The sequence below is a fragment of the Emys orbicularis genome, chromosome 16 (genome assembly GCF_028017835.1).
Source record: "Emys orbicularis isolate rEmyOrb1 chromosome 16, rEmyOrb1.hap1, whole genome shotgun sequence".
Classification (NCBI taxonomy): domain Eukaryota; kingdom Metazoa; phylum Chordata; order Testudines; family Emydidae; genus Emys; species Emys orbicularis.
In genome coordinates this window covers 24,512,896-24,530,885 of record NC_088698.1, presented here as the reverse complement: position 1 = coordinate 24,530,885, position 17,990 = coordinate 24,512,896, and positions in this window count along the sequence as shown.

Sequence of the window (17,990 nt, the reverse complement as noted above, 5' to 3'; positions counted from 1 at the left end):
ATCCTGGGAATTGATGGCCAACATATAGGCTGCTCCACCCGGATTAGCCGCACGGAGCAACAATGAACGTGTGTCTGCCAGATCATTTCTGAGCTGCTTGAAAACAGTGGTGCAGTGGTAAAAAAAAAAAAAAGAAGTGGGTAAACTAACCTAAACTCCATTTCCCCCAAATGAGAAGTGGGTAAACCCTCTTACCAGTGTTTACCCTTGACTACACTGTTGCTTGAAAACCAGGTGGCACATGGGAGGAGCTAGCGCTATAATCACAAGGGTGCAATTAAAAAGGGGAACTTTGCACAGACAGCTTCCAGGCAACTTTTGATGCACAAAAGCCACAGCTCAGAAAGCAGGATTTCCTTGAATTAAAGAGCATGGCAGGAGACAGTGATGAGAATAACAAGCTGTGATGAGAATAACATATTAGAAAACAATGATTATGCCCAGAAGACAGAGCGTGAGGGAATGCTTGACATTCTCCTACAATGAGTTTGACGCTTCAAACTCAAGTATATATCTAATCAGCATTTTGCTTCAGATTTTACCCATTCAACTAAATCCACTAATTCTAGGGAATTACAGAAATAATTGCTATTTTCCAATAGATACAGGCTCGCCTCTCAAAAAAAAAAAGGGAAAAAAAAATCAATGAAGTACTGTTTAAAGGAAGTCAAAATAAGCTATTTGCATCTACTCATTTGCAATTAACTTCAGAGCATAACACAGTGGGAGGTGGTTTGTGGGAAAAATAAGACTTCATTGTGCTCTCCCTCCTTTTAAATGGAAAGATCACTTAGGCAGCTGCTTATTCCCGCAAGCTCTGCTCTGTTCCTCACCACCACCTCCGACTGGCTGCTGCCATGGCATGTGTAAGGGCAGACTGAGGAGCCTGCTTCACTGCTGGTGCCCCTCATGCGCCGATCCTGACAGGACTCTAACAGAACTGTCTGTCACCGAAGTTCGTGATTGTTCACCAGCTCAGGCCCAGGATCTGACGTGCAGCGATTCCCCCAACTGTTACGCCTACGGCTGGCTGAAAGTTTTCTGTCAAAACTGTTCTTTAATGAAAAATGGGGGTTTTCAATTAAATGAAATGGCCTGAGGAAAGTCTTCTTTCCGCTGAAATTTCCAGTTTTTTGAGTCGGAAAGACTGCTGAGGTGCCTCATGGGAGTAGTAGTTCAATTGCCTCATGTCCTCATTCTCTTCTGTGAAGCAGGCTCCCCAGCTAGATTACATCTCCCATAATGCACCATTGCCAAGGACTCCCAGGATGCACCACTTCCCTTCTACGAGAGAGGAGCCTAAGGTTTATCATAGGAGATGTAGTCTGACCAGGGAGACTGGTCTATACAGAAGAATGGGGGCACAGGACACCCGAACTACAACTCCCATGAGGCATCACAGCAACCTTTCCAAATTGCAATGTTCAGTTTTTGAATTTTTGCCAAAAATTTCCATAGAACCTCCTGCCCCTCCAATTTTTAAAAATTATTATTACTACTATTACTACTAGCTGTAGCTATGCCACCAACAGAAGAGAAAGCCGTGTCAAATTACTAACCAATCTACTTTGGTTTGTAGGTAAAGCCAGGTAAAGCCAGAAAACCTGGGCCAAGTCATGGTTTCAGGTGGGACCCAAAACACATGGTTTTTCACAGATTTTACCAGAGAAGGGCCTGCCCCCAAACTCCACGTTGAAACACCCCTACGAAGTTTGGAGCCAGTTCCCAACTTCACAGCTGGGACCCCTCTCCAGTTTCCACCTAGAACTGGGTGAAAGTTTCATCTGCGTTTTGCTTTGTGTTTTGGGGATCAAAGAAACAAGACGGAATAAAATTCAGGAGCTGCCAATCCAGGCAAACTGAACCTGCAAAAGCCCTGCAAATCCAAGCTGCCAGGTTTCTCAGTGTCATATATAGGAGACGGTAAATTACTGACAGCTGCAGGATCTCTACTGTGAGGTACCCAAGCACCTTCAATTTCTAATGACCTCTACAGCATTGGAGGATGCCCAGCCCTCCAACCAGATGTTTCTCAGCATGTGGCCCTTTTCTGTTGAAATCTCCTCCAGTATAGCTACCTGTCAATGTACATCAAATAGTCACCTATGTACGTCATGTTTTCATGCTCCCTTTCTGTGTAATATTCCGTACTCCGCTTAAGCATCATCTCCAGGTTTTGGTCCCAATTAATATTTCTATGGCAACTGCATTTAATTCTGAAGTTTCAGCACTCAAGCAGTCTATTCACTGGCCGAACTTCCCTTCTCCCTCCCCTCAATAAAATGGAAAAGCCTCAGCAGAACACAGTTCCCCTGCTATTATTTAATATTCTAGCTCATCAGCTCTTTGAAAAATGGAGATGATGTAAGAAACTAGAATATTGATACAGCTAGAAACGCTACAATTATGCATTGGATTTTGGCTCCTGGAATTGGGAAGGTCATACTATACTCTGCGTTTACCAGTTTAACGCTGCGTTGATGCAAAAAAAATCACCTGCGCCTATGGTGAGCTCTGACTGAGGAGTTCTGCTGCCTTAGGCTGGTACTGGGAGCGATTGCCAGTTTTGCTGAGTCACTCACAGAAATAGCAACTGTTTTACTGCCTGTTGCTCACACTGGGTCACAAGACCCAGCCACAATCCCAGAGTAACTGAATATTTTTGGTAAAATGATCATTGCAGGCCCTTACACCACCAGCGTTAGATTTCAGAGTAAATGTTCCATTATAACAGTTAGAGGAGTTCACATCTTTCTCAGGGCTATTTCTTATCCTCCCTGTCTGCAGACTCAGGAAGACACATTAGGTTTGTCTTTGCTAAACTTTTTACTCTTGAGTTAACAGATTGCCAATTAATGTTAAGTTAACTCAGGATAAAATATTCGATTGCGCTTTGCACCCTGGGGCGCAACAAAACAGCTGTAGCCTGGAACAAAATATCTGGGGAGTTTCCACACAAACATGTCAACTACCGCAAATTAACTGGCAATTAACAAGACTTAAAAACGTTGGTGTAAACATAGCACTGAGTCAAATCTGGAAAGTGTTCTTCACAAGCAAAAAAGGACATGGCATAGATATCTCCAACTACTGATCCCCGGCAATGACCTAAGGGCCCTGATTTACTCTTTACATCTGAGAGAGCTGCTCCCAAGACCAATACACTGAAACTCCATGGAGAAGTAAAATGAACTGTCCTCATTAGGCTCAGCGCATCATAGTGCGCAAACTGTAATGCCATTACTGCTACAAGAGACACGTACTCTTTGTACACTGGAATGGAAAATACTTTTCCAAAACAGAAATGCAACTCCCTTGCTACTCAAAAATTCTATAATGCACAAAGATAGTTATTGGATACATGAACACATGGTATAATTCTGTCATTAGATCAAGAATTTACAATGAGGTACCAAAATGTATTAAGCACCAGTATTGTGTATCAAGACTCTATCCAAATCCTCAGTCTCCTCAGACTCTGAATTCTGTTTGTTTCCCACTGAGCTTAGAGTATTTTCAGAGACAGAATGGTTTTGATCAGTTTTCTTCCTCTAATTTTAGTCAAAATCCCAAGACCGAAAGGTTTTGCATATGCAACAGACAATATCTGAAATAGCTAGATATTATTATCATCAAAACCACCTAGCTCTTATACAGTGCTTTTCATCCGCAGCTCAAAAGAAGTCAGTATAATGATTCCCATTTTACAGAGGGGGGAAACAGAGGCACACAGAATTAAAGGGACTTGCCTAAAGTTATTCAGCAGCAGAGCCAGGAGTAGAACCCATCTCTCCTGAGTACCAGTCCAGTGTTCTGTGCACTAGGCAACACTGTCCAGCTGATGTTTCCTACCATGGCACCAGACTACAATAGTGTATTGAGGACAGAATAAGGCAATTGCCATATATGGAAATACCATCTAGTCCCGTATCCAGTTTCTGACAATAGTCAGTGCTGAATGTAAAACTCTCCTATAATGCCCTACATTATGCACTACAATATGCCTCCCTGGCTCCAGCTAGTGATCAGTTATTCCCTGAGGGAGAACTGATAGCCCCTGTGTTATTATTCTAGCTAGTGTAACTATAGATGCTCTTCTGATTCACATAAATGTCTATTCCTTTTAAAAAAATATAGTAAGCTATTTGATGGCTAGTATGGACTTCAAGATGCATAGCAGCCGACTGTCTGACTTGTTTTCTTTGCTGATTAAGAATCAGGTGAGGCGCAGTGGTTGGGCGTGTAAAAGGGTTAGATTTCCCCCCCCCCCCAAGCAGATCCTTCCCTAATTTTCAGTTTACAACACGCAGAAGATTACCTGCATCATATGTATCACGCTGCAGCAATCACAGCAAATAAAGCATGAGTTAGTTGGTCAAACACCTGTCAAGGATGGTCTAGGTTTATTTGGTTCTGCCTCAGCACAGGGGCCTGGACTTGAAGACCACTTAAGGTCCCTTCCAGACATACCTTTCTATGATTCGATGAGCATAAGTGCAGCAGGAAATATATGAATTAGAAAAGGTGGTCATTGGCATTGTATAGGAATTTGCAGGAAGAGGAGAATCCAATAGCTGGTGGGCTCACAGTTGTAGATCAGAAGGTGTGATGGGGCAAGGCCAGATGGCTATAGCAAAGTAGTGAGGAACAGGTATGTTAGCCCCTGGCTAAACAAATCCCTGGTACCATGTTAACCAAATGGCAGTTGCTCCAGGTTAATCAAGACACCTGGGGCCAATTAAGATCCTTCTAGAAGGCAGTGGAGATAGCTAGATTGATTGGGACACCTGAAGCCAATCAAGGACTGGCTGGAACTAGTTAAAAACCTCCCAGTTAGTCAGTGTGGTGTGGGTGTCAGGAGCTATAGGAGGGAGCTGTGCTGTTGGAGGAACGAAGTAGTACGAATCCATATCAGGTGCAAGGAAGGAGACCCTGAGGTAATTGAGAAGAAGATATTGAGTGGGGGCTGCTGTGGGGAAGTAGCCCAGGGAATTGTACATGTCCTATGTCCAAAAAGTCAGTTTCCATAGCTGATAATTTTAGGGTCCCTGGGCTGGAGCCCGGAGTAGAGGGCGGGCCTGGGCTCCCCCGTCCCCTCCCTGATTAATCACTGATACTGGGAGACATCAGAGACTGTGCGAGGGTGGGTTGTTTCTCCTCACCTCCCTTGCTGGCTTATGATGAAAATGGCTCAGTAGACTGTGACCGCTGCCTCTAGAGAGAGAAGGGCTATGTGGAGGGTCACAGTGAGCCTCTGAGGTTAGCAAAATCTGTCAGGAAATGCAGGACCCACGGAGTCAAGGACAGAACTTTGTCACAAAGGATAAAGTAATATTGCTTAAGAGTATTTTTTGTAATATATTTTTGGTCTGATTCTACATAAGCCAAAATGATCCAATCAGTCATTAACTACACGATGGGACGAGACAGGAGACCTGGGTTCTAGCCTGCTGATTTGTTAGAACATCTTGGACAGGTCACCACTTCAGATGCCTCATTTCCCCCTCCCCCTGCTATAAAATGGGGATAATGATATATCTACCTTTTGCTGTGAAGTGCTCTGATTTCTAGAGCTAGAAAGTGCGACCTGAGAGCTGAACATTATTTTAAACGTAAGTGAAGTTAGTGGTGATGAAAGGTGCTGGATCAGAAGAGAGTCAAGCTCCATGTACAACACAGGCGATGGCACTACAAGCTTCCCCACATGACCTTAGCAATGTCTTTCCTCCTGGGCATGACCACCTCTAGAAATTAAAACCAGAGGTCAGTATCCAGTCGCATTCAGTCCTTGGTCTGTGGTGCCAGTTAGGATGACTTTGATAGTGATGCTTGAGGTGACCACGTCCCACACATCCCCCCTCGACCGTCCTGTCCCTTAATGGAATCTCCTAAGTTTCTAATAACTAATCATCAGCGTGGCACAAATAATCGATTTTTCAATTTGGTGACCCAACCAAAAAAATTTTTTTTAATTATTTAGATTGGAATGGAAAGAGAATTTTTTTTATTTGTTTTGTTGAAATAAAAGCCTGAAACTATTTCACTTTGGGTCAAACATTTTTTTTTTCTTTTTGTTTTATTTTGAGTGTTTTTAAACCTTTTTTTGTTTGTTTTAAAAGAAATCTAGCTAAATTTCAAAACGAAACATTTTGAAACAAAAAAAATCAAAACATTTCATTATGAAAATGTCAAAATGAAATATTTTGACATTTTCAAAAATTTCCATATTTTTTTTTTCTAGCCAAAACCACTAGTCAAATTTGATCTGAATTCACCACTGGTTTCAGTCGACCCCAACTGCATTTTTTTGGTGAATAAACTGACAAATTTCATAGAGCTTTGCTAATAATCCTCTTGTGAAAATGCACCTCTGACTAGTACTGATTACACTGTACATTGTCTGGCAATCTCATTACAGCTGACTGCATTGTTATGGGAGACACACTGGCTTGGATCCCCATTCTGAACTCTTCTGGCTTGTCCAGCAGAGCTTCTGAAAGCACAATGAAGGCATCTTGCTCTGTCTTGGCAAAGGGCACACTGCCCTGTGCAAGTGACAGCAATCCCCTAGCTGATTAAGGGGCCATGTGGCTGGGCTCCTAAAACTCCCATCCATCCTCTCTCCACTGGAAGTATGATGGGGAGGGGAATGGGGTGGCCTGACCATCCATAAAGGTCTTGAAGGAGCCATTGAGGAGGTTAAGGGAGGAGGGGGAATGTGAATAAAGAAACAGTTTAATACTGATACAAATCCAGGGGTAGCTAGGCAGGTCTTCCCTGAAGAGGGAGGTGTTTATGTGTTTCCCTGAAATAGTCCCCCTTTGGTCCTGGTTGAGCTCTCACAGGCATCTCTGGAATGATAGGAATGCTGAGCGTCCTGATAATCGAGTTTTGCATCTGTCAGCTTGTTTACGTAAAAGAATCTGCACAGACCCTGGCCTGCAGGAATGGAAAGCCAACCGATTTAAAGCTGGGATATTGCATGTTTAACACAAGAGTTCAAAGTTTAAGCTGTGTAAACTCTTGCCTTCAAAATAATTCTGTTCTGCACCAACAGCCTTGCAGTCTCCCTGGGAACCTGATCCCGCGCAGAAATACAATGACCTAACGTGGAGTTCACACCCATAGCTGCTACATGATTTCCTCATTCAAAATACGGATAATCTTGTGTATGCATTTGCAATGGCATCTTCGACCATTGTGTTACTGCAGAGGGAGACTTCAGGAATGTTAAAGCAGAACAGTTATGAGCCAGGGCCACAAGTCAGCAAAGCCCACGCTTAACATCTATGGGACTTGAGCACATGCTTAAGTGATTTCCTGATTCAGAGCCTACATGTGTATGCTTATAAAACCTGCAGAGGACACAACGCCGGGAGAGGTTGCAAGCACTCTGGAGTACAGGATTAGAATTCAACACAAAGTTGACAAATTGGAGAATTGGTCTCAATTCAACAAGATGAAATTCAATAGAGACAGGCACAAAGTACTTCAGCTTAGAAAGGAAAAATCAGACGCACAACTACAAAATCAGGAATATTTGGCAAGGCGGCCATACTGCAAAAAAGGATCTGGGGGTTATAGTGGATCACAAATTGAATGAGAGTCAACAAGGCGATGCAGTTGCAAAATAAGCTAATATTCTGGGGTGTATTAGCAGGAGGGCTGTATGTAAGACACAGGAGGTAATTGTCCCGCTTTACTTGGCACTGGTGAGGCCTCAGCTGGAGTACTGTGTCCAATTCTGGGTACCACACTTTAGGAAAGATGTAGACAAACTGGAGAAAGTCCAGAAGAGAGCAACAAAAAAGATAAAAGGTTTAGAAAACCTGACCTGTGAGGAAAGGTTAAAAAAAACAACTACAACTGGGCATGTTTAGTCTTGAGAAAAGAAGACTGGGGGGGGGGACCAGATAATAGTCTTCAAATATGGGAAGGGCTGTTATGAAGAGGACAGTGATCAATTGTTCTCCATTGCCACAGAAGGTAGGACAAGAAGTAATGGGCTTAATCTGCAGCAAGGGAGATTTAGGTTAGAGATTAGGAAAAATGTTCTAACTGTAAAGGTAGCTAAGCACTGGAATAGGCCTTCAAGGGAGGTTGTGAAATCCCCATCACTGGAGGTTTTTAAGAACATGTTGGACAAAACACCTGTCAGGGATGGTCTAGGTTTACTTGGTCCTGCCTCAGCGCAGGGGCTTGGACTGGACGACTTCCCAAGGTTCCTCCCAGAGTTTCTATGATTCTGGGTGTTTTATGTATCACCCAAGTGAACATTTCACCCATCCCTGAAATGTAGCCATCTCTGAGAGAGGACATGGCAGCCGTTGTGTTCTAGCAGCACTGCAAATACAAGGTTGTAGGTGTGATTATTTTTTATATTCAGTCTGCATTTGGCTGAGGAAGAATTTGGCTAGGAGATCGGGCTCATCCCCCTGTTTATCATGGAAGCACCATGGAATCTTTCGCAAGCGCAAGTTATTTTACATAGCATCTATCCAGGGGCTGTCCTGTGAGGGGTCAGGCAGCCAGCCTTCCTGGGACAGGCTCCACTAAGGAGAATGAGCCAACCCAGGTCCACTGGGGGATGGTTAATGGGATAAGTAGCTAGGGAACACTCCGGCCTGATAAAGGGCTGGAGGGGATGGGGGCTCAGGCAGGAGCCCAGACACAGAGTGGAATCTCCTGGGGCGAGAGCTCCTCAGGGGAGCAAGCTACCCCCAGTGGTGTCTCCCTGGAGAGCAGAGGCTCCCGGAGAGAGGAACAGGCCTGCAACACAAACAGAGAGCCCTGGAGGAGAGAGACTACAAAGCTCTCCAGGCAGGGAAGCCTGGGAGATCTGTGCTGGCTCAGGGTGAGAGACTGCAGAGCTCCAGCCAGTGCAGAAGCCTGGGGACTTACAGCAGAAGGATCTACCTCCAAACGTGGTATGTAAACAAACCAGAGCCCTGAAGGGGTTTTGTTCACTGCATTTAAGCCTCGTTGAACTTATTGAAAGCTCACTGGGGAGACTGAGGCAGAGACATAACCACAGTTCCACACTGGGCCACTCCAGGGCTGAGTGCCGACCACTACATGGTACCAGCAGTGGGATCCAAGACACCGTCCCATCAAGGAGGGATGACAACACGGAGTGACGCTTACAACCATCTTGAGTGTGAGATGTCCGACATCCCAGGCAGGGCCGTAGCAACAAAGAACGTGGCCCCCTCCGAACGGTGGCCCCCTCCAAACATATGTCCGGGCGGGGCCCCTTACAATGCAGAAACTGGAATGCAGTATTTATTTTGCCACTTTTAGGGGCCCCCATCCTTGCGGGGCCCCCTCCGGTCGGAGGGTACGGAGGGCGCTCGCTACGCCTCTGATCCCAGGCTCGGCAGAGAGCCTGGCCACCAGGTCAGCAACCAAACAGGCTCGGGTATCGCGGACATTGTGCAATGTGGATGTCAAATGGTACCATTGCTATTAGTGGAAAATCCTGATTTGATAGCAAGGGTCAATGATTACCCAGGGATTTTCCATGCAGGCCTCCCATCCAAGTATTGGCCAAGCCCAACCTTACTTAGCTCATCAGGGGTGATGAGATCACGACATATAGGAATAAAAGAATTCCCTATTGGATCAAAACTGACAGACAGGTTTTTACCAGGCAGAAATTTGGGGGAGTTTGGATTTGGTCAGTCTCTCTCTCTCTCTCACACACACAAACACACACACACACACCGTCTTGAAAACACTATCTCCCTATAATAGAGCTCCATAACGGCACATGTGCCATGTCTAGGGTGTTTTACAAGTGCCCTACGGACATAATATATGCACTATTCCACATTGAAATGAGAGAATCACGGAAAAATGTCATGTTGGGAGCACAGTCAGTTAACTCTCCGCAGCTGTGGCTTAGGCTGGAATCCAGCTTCTGTGCTACAGTCATGACTTTTCTCCTCTCTTATAAGCATCAAGATTCTTCACTACACTTTGTTTCCAGAAAGGATGGCTCACTTAAGTGAAGCAGTAGCAACCAGTTCCAACATTTTCCTACTTAGTTTTCTTTTCTTAGCCAATTGGGACATACTAAGGCAGGGGACTGCAACTACATTGGTCACCTCAGTGAAAGCTAACGCTAGGCTCCATAAAACTGCCCTTTTCTTAAGATGCCTGTGTCCAAATTAACCACATAACCGAAGAGGCAATCTCTTGAACAGCAATAGATTAATTCTCAGCATGGCTAAAGCTTTCACATTTACTTCAGGAGGTCAGCAATAAACTCTTGCACTTAGAAAAAGGGGGGGAAGGGATTCATAAGCATGAATCAAATTTGAAACTGAAGGTTCAACCCACCCATGCCCAGATTATTATTTATATTACAGTAGAAGCTAGAAGCCCCAACCAAAATCTACTGAAAGACAGACCCTGCCCCAAAGAGCCTACAACACATGGAAAGGGAAACTGAGGCACGGAGAGTTGACATTATTTACCTGAGGCCACACTGCAGTTCAGCGGCAGAGCCAAAAGTAGAGCCCAGGTTTCCAGAATTACAGTCTGCTTCCCTGTCTACTAGACCACACTGCCTCAAACTATTCAGCACTCTATACATGATCATTTTATAGTCGTTTTTCATACGTATTTTGGGAATAGAAAATATGTGCAGTACACAATCAAGCAGATACAGGCCAAGTAAAGGGGGAAGAGGTGGCAACACCAATATGATTGACCACAGAACATCATGGGCCAGAGTCAACCCTCATGTAACTCCACTGACTGAATGATTTTGATGATTCCTCCCCTGCACAATTTCTGATCCTGTGCTAGGGTGAGCAGATGTCCCGATTTTATAGGGACAGTCCTGATATTTGGGGCTTTTTTTTATATGGGGTCCTATTACCCCCCCCCCCCTCCCTGTCCCGATTTTTCACACTTGCTGTCTGGTCACCACATCTGTGCTCACATGTTATTTGCAATGGAGTTCTGTTCAGAGGAGATAACAGTTTCTCTGAAAGGAAAAGTAACTTACCCTGAAATAAGGACAATCACACTTCATGCCTTAAGGAGATGATCATCTTCCAGCAGCTGGAAAGGAATTTCCCCCTTATGTACAGTACTGCACACCTGGCTGGATGCTACTAGAGGATTTATAGCTCATCAGATACTGGTCGTTGCTGATGCCACACTAATGCGTGCCAGACCGGTCTCTGATCCAGAATGGCAGAACTTACATTGTCATTTGCTCTTCACCTTAAAAAGAAAAAGAGTGCGTAACTGGCTAGAATACCAAGAGTGGCAAATAAGATTAGATGGGGCCAGTTTCTAGTGTGCTAATTGCCAGGGTGTCCAGGCACCAAATACAAGTATTAAAGCCTCACCGTCCAATTCTGATTTCACACCACGGACTGCAGTGCACTTACTCCGGACGTACACCAGCATGAGATCAGAATCTGGCGCCCTCTGTCAGCTTGGAAGGACTAAAGTCACTGCTCCACTCTCACTGTGGACTGATTCCTGACTTGGGGAGAGAGGCGTAAGGTGGGAGAACGCCTGCTTTGCCGAAAAGCCACTGGCCCAGATCAAGCCCTTGGATTAGGCCTCCATGGAGCTACACCAATTCACACCCGTCGAGGAACAGGTCTGCTCTCTCTGTTGTGGGAAGGGCTACGCAAACAGATTCCTGGAAGGGGACAAGATTGAACCCCTTTTTGCTGAGAATGCCTTGTCCTCGGGTCCCACACACATCATCAGGCCCAGCCCTGGCACCAGCACTGCTATGGGAGACCTCTGAGAAGCGTGTGAGAGCCATCCTGTGGGGGCATTAACTGATCTGCTTCCGGGCTGTTAATGTAATAAAAAAAAAATCTATAGCGGCACATCACCATTCCGCAACACCCATTTCCTTTCTTTAGTCCCCAGTCAGGGCTCTCTCGACAAAACGAGAGGCTGGAACACTAAGTGCCCTTTCTTATCCAATTACTCAGCTCCACAACGAGGGGTTTCTGCCCTTTAATAGCCTCTCAGAGCAATGTGCAGTCTCGAGCTCTTTAACCTTCAGAATGTTATTCATGCTTTTCTTTTCCTTCCCAGGCAGGCTGGTTTCGGTAAGTGTCCTTTGGCTAGACTGACACAGATGAACAAATCGCCCATCAGAAGAGGCCAGGCATTCTGTCTGTGGCAGGAAAAGTGCTCGGGCACCCTTTCCCCGTCAGCTTCAGTTAACTTGAAGTGACTGTTCGTATGGCTTGTTTGGTGGGGGGCCTGTCAGGGCTCACCCACCCACTGTCATCTGCTGGATGAAAGTGCCATTCTCCCCAGGGTCTGAACGCTGGGACGCCCTTCGTGATGTATCCGAAAGATGAGGGTAAGTGGAAACAGCTCATCACTTATGGTAAGCATTTTTCTCGGATATATTTTTGGAATGTGATCCATCCCTCCGGAATTTCTCAGCGTGTTTGCGTCCCGACATCCCTTTTGTACTCTCTCAGATTCATGCATGGACAGCTCGAACCTCCCATGGACGTCTGACAGCCCTAAGACAATCTAATTTCAAAATGTATTGGATTTCTACTGCCCACCTGCTTCTACAATGGTTTATAAAGTCCGAGGACATACAGGTGCCAGCTATTACAATATTCAGGCTTTGTAGACATCAGAGTAACAGGGGGGGGAAATCAATTTCTCCAGTGAGCTTCACACTTACCGGCTCTGAGCTGGGCACAGTGCTACTCAATACCTACATGATTGTAAACCTGGGTTAGTGGGCAGCACAAAAGATTGGACAATGGAAAAAGAAAGCCTGGGTCCTAGCTCTCCACTGCCAGGTGTTGTCATTTACACTGGTGCAGAATGGCTGTAAAATGCGACAACCAGGGGAGTGGTGGATTCTGATCTGGTTGCAATGTACACATGTACTTTGCCCATGCGTTAATGAGTAGGCACAGCACAAAGCACTGGAGGATCAGGCCCTGGGGGTCAAAAGTGGGGGTGGAAATGACAAGAAAGACAAAAGGGGGGTGTAAGAGAGTTGGGGGAGAATTGTTCTAGCTCGCACCTTCTCTGCGTGCTCTGCCTGAAACACAGGCCCTTCCATTCCCCCAGCCTGCAAGTTATATTCATTTTGCACAAATACACAATGGCCCACTGCTTTATCACTTGCATCCACTCTAGGGTCCATCCACAACACCCTTGTGAGGTAGGAAAGTATCCTTATCCTCATCGGATAAGCTGGTGGCAGAGCTAGAAAGTGATCCCTGATCTCCCAGGCCAATGCCTTACCCACAAGTCCATCCTTCCTCCCTCCCCCATGCTCTTCATCCCTGGTAGTAAATGTTCAGTGGAACACACCCACACCCACACACCCCCACACCCCCCTCTCCCCACTGTGCACAGTACGATCCAAGACCCTAGCCACTACTCACTGTTACAGTCCCTGCTGGCGGTCATGCTGAGCTTTGAATTATGGTCCTGGTGGCTCAGAGCAGCCTATTTGCAGATTAGCATCACAGCATGTGGATCCACAGCATCAGCCCTATCAATTCAAACAATTTTTCTCAGCCTGCCTGTTGTGCCTTGGGCTTTTGTTGCTTAAGCTGATGGGGGGAGGGCGGTAGGAGAGAAGCTTTTTATTCTCGACCTCTGCAAAACCACCAGCTGCGGAGCAGAATCCAGCCCCAACATGACTAAATCCATAAATTGCAGATGTTGCTTATGAGGCAACACCCAGATTTTCTGCTCCAAAATACAAATTAACCTTAAAAATATTTACTCGTGTCATTGCAAACACGCTGGATTCCGCCAAAGTCACATTTGGCTACAGGCAAGGCTGAGACTGCAGTCGTACCATATGAACGTTCTAGGTCAGTTGACGTGAGGAGAAGCCACTGTATACTCAGATCAGCACAACTCGAAACGTGCCTTCCTTCACCAGTACCTCTCAAACAGGTGTTTAGGAGCGAAGTTCGCATTTGCTGCTCTGACAAGTGGCTGCTCCAGAACAGGGTTGGATTTTCCCCACTATCCTAAGGGATGGGGATGGCCAATTCCCGTTCTTTTAAATGGGAACTGCCCGTCCAAATCCTGCAAGCAGCTTTGGAAGGCTTAGGCCATGTTGCTTAAGGGCCCAATCCTGGGAGGTACAGACCACCCACCACTCCTATTGAAGGTTCAAGTTGGAGTTGAGGGGCTGAGACCCTCAAGAGGATTTCCATACTTTAGAGAACTGGGTGCCTGTAAGGTTTCATATAGGGCTCCATCCTGCTGCCATTGAACCCAGTGGGTGATCCAAAGTCCACTGAAGGCAATGGAAAGATGCCTGCTGACGTCAATGGGATTTGGATCGGGCCCTTATTGCACTGTCTAGAGCCAAAGCATGGCACAGGCAGCAAGTTTCCCCCCAGTTGTAACGGTCAATGTCAGCCTTGCCATGCCACAGCTCCGTTACAGTGAGGCCAACAGTTGCCCCCCACTCTGGGACGGCTTTGCCACGTGGACAGGTTCCTAACAAGAACCAGGCTAAGGCCAAGCTCACTTTCTTTGTGAGTTAGGTCAGACTGGAACCTGGTCTCCTGAGGAGAAAGGTTAACACACCACAGCACTCGTCCCTCTGCTGCAGATGGGCCTGAGACGCACAGAACGCTGGATCTGGATTTCATACCCAATTGCTGAAGAAAATGGTGCCAGTCTTTCAATGCCAGCTGTCTCTATGGACTTCACTGCTCCCTTCCAGTCATACTCTCGATCCTGCTGGGGTGAGCTACACAGCAACGACACTCCGTGATGCTGTCACCACACATCTCCCAGCACACCCAAGTTGGCCTCTGCTCATTCTTAGTTGTCCTGTGAATTACAGGACCTCTTTGATGTCTCTGCTGCTCACATCAAGCAGCAGAGAGAACAGATAATGGGATAGGAGGCTCTGAGGGCCTAGTGGTTAGTGCACCCAAATTCAGGCTCTTCGCCTCTCTGTCAGGGCAGTAGAGGTGTCTCTTCCTGACTCTAAGTGGGTGATCTGTGGCTTTCCACTCACATCTGAGCCTTAAGAGGTGTGGTAAGGGGACTCAGGCCCTCCTTCTCCACTGGGTCCCAGTTCCAGGGCCCTGTGGGAAGCATCACCAGCAGGGCCCTCCCTGCAGCAAGTCTAAGTTCGCTTCCCAGGGCTATTCCCTACCAATTGGTCCCTTCATTTGGGGGCATGACCCCTACAGTCCAACAGTCAGTCACACAACAAAGGGTCCAGAGGAGCTTGGCTCTGCTGGACCTGGTGGTTCTCTCAAAGGGGTGTGTGTGTGTATGTGGGGGGGGGGGGTGTGATTAGAGAAGACACTACCTGTGGGCCTTACCCACTCTGTGGTCCCCTCTCAGGCTCAGCCTTCTAGCTGGCTTACTGAAGAAGGGCTCCTCTTTCCTGCAGCCTGCCTACCACCCTTTGCCTGGGCTTCGGCGCTCCTTTCAGTTTGCTCCTCAGCAGGCCCAGAGGGGCAGGGCTTCCTGGGCCTGGCTTTGCCTTTCAACCCTTTGGGCCCCATGAGGGGTTTATCCCCTTCAGGCCCATCACAGATACATGCAGTTACAGCCACTACTTCTTGGTCCTCCTGGTTAAACCAGGGCCATCAACGCTTACGTCTCCACCATGGCCCCGTACTGGGACTCTGAGACGTAGGATTAAGGAAATGGTGAAGCGTGGCACAACATTCTGCTGATTCAATTTTAAATCAAGGTGAAGGGAGGGAGTATGTGCGTGGAATCAGGAAAGGACCTGGAAACCGTGAAGGGGAGAAAATGTGCCGTGCTTAGAGACAAAATACACTGTATGCGTTTGTAATTCCATCGTCAGAATCAGGCGACACTGAAAAATCACTTGAGCTTCATCTTGGGGTTTTATGCAAGAATCCTTGCACTCATCTCAAAAGTGATGGGATTGAGAGAAGGCGTGATCACTTGAGCCACTTGACTCATCCTAGTTTGTCTAAAGTGGCAAAGAATATTCTGCTCACATTTGCCATGCAAAGCACAATTTGTGCTGAAAACCTTAGGAGATGCAGTCACTGCACATGTTATTTAGTTACTGCATTTTAAAAAACTTTCTCACATGCATGAATATAGCATATTGTAGAGGAAAGATATAGGAGATATTGCAATGAAATGAAGGTACCATTAGTAAAGGAAGGCACCTCTATGGATCCCAATGAATAACCACACATCTGAAAAGTACATTAAAAATACTTACCACTTTTCAGCCCACTCTACATAATATTGACTGAACGCAGAGATGGACTGTAGACTGACTCATGACCCACTGGACAATTTTATATCGACCGATGTGCAGCCACGCTGTATAATCAGCTGCCACTCCTCTGCTCTTTGAATGGGGAGACATAAAATACCTGCCCTAGCTAGTCACCTCTCAATTTCTCCTGCTCTGGGGATCTCAGATGGGCTTCCTGAAGTAATGATACTGATTTTTGGTAACACTTAACAGAGGCCAGAATCTGATTCCGCTTAATCGAGTTGCTGATTCCTTTGACATTAACGTACTGAGCCATCTCGGAAGACATATTTGACCTCTATATTATAAAAATAAATAAATATAATCTCCAACCAGAGGGAATCCATTTCTATTTCACATAATCAATTCCCCATCTCACTATCCCCCAAATAATAACAAATGCCATTGTACAATCTGTAAGATACTGCATAGAGGTGGAGAAGAATATTCTGTCCCCTTCAAACTACAGGGGAGTCTCAGCTAGACGGAATGGAATCGGTCCTATTGGAATTCCAGGCGATGGCATGGTTAATAGTCACAGATGATCAGAAGTCCCTGATTTGACCGACATAGCCCCTAGCACCATACTGGGAGACTTGTTCAGTTGTGAGTCAGACAGGCGAGCATCATTTACTAAATCCCCCCAAATGCTTCCTGAAGCACTTGTGAGCCATGCAGGGCCCTGCTCTTTTTTCCATCAGATGAGCTCATAGCTCAAGCACGGCTCCAAAATGCCGACGCTAACCAAGTACTGAGAGCTGGCAGATACTGCGCCAGTACAGCTTGAAACCGGTGACTCTAGGGAGCACTGTTGGAGATATGCCAGGGACGACCCAGTCCATCTAACTCAAAGGAGGGGAGACTAGCTGAAGGTGGTACCCCTCTAGTTCTGACAGGTATGTCCTAACACAGCTTCTGGCCTTACAGCACCTCCAAGCAGCAAGACTATGGGGACATTTCTAATGGCAAGAATTCAGCTGTTTTTTCAACTGAAAACGTAACAGATGTTTTCAGTCTGTGTTAGGAACCAAGATCCTGCAGAATCTGGTGATTTTGACAGGAAGCTGCTGATTTTTTAGAATGTAAATTTCATCTGCAGCAAGACTGCTTCCTTTGTAAGGGGTTCCCTAGAAAGACAACTGCCAAACTGATGCCAGTCACATGTTGCAAGCGTGAAAACGCTCTGTCTGAGAACTTCTTTATCCAGGTCAAGGCTTTGCACAAATCTGTCCCTACATCCCCCTCTGCTTTCACCCTCTCCTACTCCCCCATTCCTATGCTTGTACCTGCCCCATAGGGCTCACCCAATTCCAACACTGACAGACAACGGATCAAACAGACTAACTTTGATGTTTATTCATTCACAAGCAGATGGATGGAAAGTGCAATCGACCGCCAGGTTCTCAAAGATTACAGCTTGCCTGGAGCATTAGACCTCTGCAATTCAATCTCTTTCATTAACGAGAACGAGCTGGCCCCTCTCCATCACGCTGCAACAGGTTTAGGGCTGCTCTGGAAAGCAGCATGCATGGCTCCTAGGGAGGAGTATTTTAAGGACAGCAGACTGGTATTTTCTCCCGAGCCTTGTCTTTCTCTCCCAAGGACCACCAAGTGCTGTAGAGGCAGAGAATGAAATCCAGACCCTACTGAAGTCACTGACAAGACTTCCATGGACATCAGTGGGGGCTAGGATATTTAGCCTCTTGGGAGGGAAATGGAATATTTCATAGGGCTTGAC